Raw genomic sequence first — 4,812 nt, 5'->3', positions numbered from 1 at the left:
AGAAGCAGGTTAGAGTAAACTTTTTCATTTGTCTTATTTTTATGTCCTGCGTAAATTGCTGATTTCGTTTAGTGAGTGGCGAATTCATTAATATTTAATTCTGGTGTGTGAAAAGGATTAATTTTGTTATTCGTATAGAGAGAAAGTGCTGGGTGTAATTGTGTGTTAGAGATGTATCCTTTGTTGCAGCAGATACAAATAATTGAACTTTTATTTAACAAATTGAATTTTTATACCCTACACAACTATGTTGTCAGGTTATAATAGCTTTGTGCAGCCCCAAGAGTTTGTAACGCTGCGCAATATTGGTCCTAGACCCACCTTTAAGTATACCGATTGTCATATCTCGACTAGCTGAGTCGATCTGTCCATTATAATTTGTAAACACTATACAGGCCACAGTTATGGACCCATCTTCACGAAATTTTGCATGTATGATGGGTTCTGCCCAACGAAGACCCCTATTGTTTTTGGTAAAGATGGTTAATATCTAGGGGAAGAAATGGACCAAATACTTAATTTTTATCTCTTTTTCTGGTCGCTCTAGAGGCCGCAATTATGACCCAAACATCGAATTTTTACATAGAGAGGGGGATCGGGCCAAAGAATAAGCATGCCTGTTTTGATAAACATCGGTCAATACTTCGTAGGTCAAATGGACTCTGACTTTTGTCTGAAAATTACAAAATTTGTATTCTATGGCATATATATTTACTCCTGAAGGACGTAGACCCGAGAAATTGATAGTATATCCAAGAGGAGTTGTTAGCCTTTAAATTGATACCAACTATATTGTCGTATGTGTTCGGATATGAGGGTTACACTTAAATATTTACAGTTGCTTACGTATTCACATATTATTTAGTAACCCATTACCACACTGTAGGGCGGAAATATAGCGCTCATCGCTTTTAAAATGTTCCATGAGGTTCCGGTTATAATTTGCCGTGATGATCAGATAATAATTTTGGGATGAAGTGGACCGAAAGTTATTTTTATTGTGTTTTACTCAAGTCGATCTATATGCCTCAATTATAAGCAGAAAATTACACTGGAAAATGAATCTGGCCAACTAATTTGATGGGCTTTTGTAATGATCTGTCACTATACTGCGGGTCAAGTCAACCAAGACCTTTCTGAGTAAAATGAAAACAAAATTTGATATTATGAAATAAAACATAATTCGAAATAGATGTCATGGCAAGAAATAGGAGATATTGACCTCTAATTATTTAGTAACCCATTACCACACTGGAGGCCGCTGATCGCTCTGAAATGTTCCATGAGGTTCTAGGTATAATTTTCGGTGATGATCAGATAACAATATTGGAATGAAGTAGACCGAAAACTTAATTTTTTGTGTTTTTTTTTTTCTTTGAGTCGATGTATAGGCTACAAGCCGAACAACGCAAACCACGGTGAATAGTTTCCATTAGTTTGAAATGGGGGCCATTTCAAATATAAACCCATACATTTTTGCATTCATTGTTACCCAAGAGTGCAATAAATTGAAATTTATCACAACCAATCCACAACCTACCTTTAACTTACTGATTCTCATTACCCACACAGACTGGTCCACATTACCCGCCAATTTACATTTATATCAAAAAAATGGTGGTACACATTACCCGAAGTTACTCTAATCGATTTTCAGAATTTTGTGATTGCACATTAAAAATAGAAGCAAAATTAAAAAAACACTCAAAATCGAGCTTCAAAATGTCAGCATCATTTAAAGGTAGATGCAGATACATTTTTGAAAAATGATACATAAAAGACGTAGTCCTCATTTTGTGGGCTGCTAGTTTTACTTTGACACGAAGTCCATGAAATGAGAGGCTTAGTCACAAATCGATAGAGAACACAAAAAAAACTGGTTTGGCTCAACCTGTTTTTAAACATTTTTTTCACATTAAAGTAGACACAGCTTCCACCCAAATAAAGTTTGGAGGTCAATATCATGAAAGGTTTGCAACGACAGACCAATTAAATCAAAACTATTCACTTTGTTTCATATACTTAAGTAATTCCCGATTTATAAAGGGGTGAACTTTGGCTTCATCTATGTTGTTGCCCATATATATATATATATATATAAATAATAATAAATAATATATATATAAACACTAAATTCTCAAATATATTCTCGAAAATATCCTTACAAATTCCTAATATTTTTATAATATCCACATCGAATTCACTGTATACCACACCAGTTTCCCATACCAGAAAATATTAGCTCCCACAGAATCCTGTGTCTCAATTATATATTTCCTTTTATAATCCTTTATTTACTCGTCATATGTAACCCCCTTGACACTTCAGTTCACACTTTCAAAATTAACTGGGGCAATGTACTACGAGACGACATCATTTGAATATTTGAATATATTTCCCACAAGAGATTTTGTTTATTATTTTTTTTATTTTTTGTATATTTGCTGTAATATTTTTTCGTAAGCTAACACACCAATACACACAAACACACACATGTTCCTTCACACACTCTGACAAAAATGTTCCACAACTAATACCCCATTTTTGCTGAAAAACTTTGTCAATTAACTTGAGACTTTAAGTCTACTCATTTGATGTGCAGCGCTTTGTGTAAATCTGTCACAAAAAATTGCTGAGACACTTTCTTGTTCAAATAAATCCCCATAAGCTTAAATATGAAATCAAAAAAGAAATATGATAAGTAAAATTATGCGAATATATATTAGGTAATTATTTAGGATGTTTTTTTTACGATGAGAATATTTTTAAGAATTAACACAGTCGAAATTGTGGAAATATAAGAAATTGTTTTTTATTGCAAGGACCAGCAGAAGAGTGAATTTAAAATTTGTTTCCAAGAACTGGACTTGGCGTAGATGTTTTAAAAGAAATTTTATCCAAGGATTATACTAGGCGTTGATATTTTAAAGTTATTTTTCTAAAGATTATAAATTATTATCCAAAAATATTTTTTCAAATATTATAAATTATTATTTAAATCAGTGAGCGGAGCTATAGTCGAGCTTGGATAATATTTCGCGATATTTGAACCCTTTTGACCCACTAGAGGTCAACTAATATTACTAATGTTCAGTACAGTCCTTCTAATTACTTGTGCAGGTTCCCTTCACCGTAGATTGTGTTGTGGTGTTCGGCTATCAATTGTGGCCTATAGATCGACTCGAAAAACACAAAAAAAAATAGTTTTCGGTCCACTTCATCCCAAAATTATTATCTGATCATCACCGAAAAATATAGGCGTTATCATTGGAACATTTCAAAGCGATCAGCGCTACATTTCCGCACTCTAGTGTGGTAATGGGTTACTAAATAATATCTGAATATGTAGGCACTTGTAATTATTTAAGTGTAACTCCCATATGCAAGTAAATTTGAAAATATAATTGGTATCAATTTAAAGGTCAACCATTCCTCTTGAATATTCTATCAAGGTCTCGAGTCTATGTTCTTCAGGGGGCAAATATATACGCCCCATAATACAAATTTTGTCATTTTTTACGCAAAAGTCAGGGTCCATTTGAACCGCTAAATATTGACCGATCTTTGTCAAAGCAGGCATGCTTATTCTTTGGCTCGATACCCTTCTCCATGTAAAAATTCGCGATGTTCGGGGCATAATTGCGGCCTCTGGAGCGACCAGAAAATCAGACAAAAATAAAGTTTTTGGTCCATTCCATCCCCTAAATATTAACCGATCTTTCCCAAACAATAGGGGTCTACATTGGGCCGAACCCATCTTACATGCAAAATTTCGTGAAGATTGGTTCATAACTGTGGCCTGTTTCGTGTTTGCAAATTATAGTAGACAGACGGACGGACGGACACACATGTCTAGAGACGGACGGACGGACACATATGTCTAGAGACGGACGAACGGACACACATGCCGAGATATGACGATCGGTATACTTAAAGGTGGGTCTAGGACCAAGTACAAACTCTTGGGCTGTACAAAGCTATAATACCCTGACCATATCGTTGTGTAGGGTATAATATATTTTTCATGGAATATACAAATCGTATATATTGTAAAAATATTTTTTTCAGGGATTATAAATACGCATGGATTTTTATACCCTACACAACTATGTTGTCTGGGTATTAAAGCTTTGTGCAGCCCCAAAAGTTTGTAACGCCGCGAAATATTGGTCCTAGACCCCGAAATTTTGCATATAGGATGAGTTCTGACCAATGAAGACCCCTATTGATTTTGGTAAAGATCGGTTAATATTTAGGGGATGAAATGGACCAAATACTAATTTTTTGTCGGTTTTTCTGGTCGCTCCAGAGACCGCGATTATGGCCCGAACATCGTGAAATTTTACATAGAGAAAGGGATCGGTGGGAGTTACACTTAAATATTTACAGGTGCTTACGTACTCAGATATTATTTAGTAAACCATTACCACACTAGAGTGCGGAAATATAGCGCTAATCGCTTTGAAATTATCTAGGAGTTTCCAGTTATGGTGAATAACAACTCCTATAACTTTCGGTGATGATCACATTATAATTGTGGGATGAAATGGATCGAATACTTATTTTTTGTGTTTTTCGAGTCGATGCCAATAATAAGCCAAGCATCACAACACAACCCACGGTGAGGGGAATCTGGACAATTCATTAGAAGGGCTGTACTGAATATAAATAGTAATATGCGGAAAATATGTCAGTGTAAAAGAGAGGTGCTGTTGAGGTGCCCAAGCTCCGAATAAATATCTGCAGGAAGTTATAGGTAGTTAGTAGTTGTGTTGGGTATCATATGGACGGCCCCGCCCGACTATACTGCTC

The sequence above is a fragment of the Musca vetustissima genome, unplaced genomic scaffold, assembly GCF_032173495.1.
Source record: "Musca vetustissima isolate MV318-11 ecotype Yass unplaced genomic scaffold, APGP_CSIRO_Mvet_v1 utg66299, whole genome shotgun sequence".
NCBI classification, from domain to species: domain Eukaryota; kingdom Metazoa; phylum Arthropoda; class Insecta; order Diptera; family Muscidae; genus Musca; species Musca vetustissima.
This window is presented reverse-complemented; position numbering follows the sequence as displayed.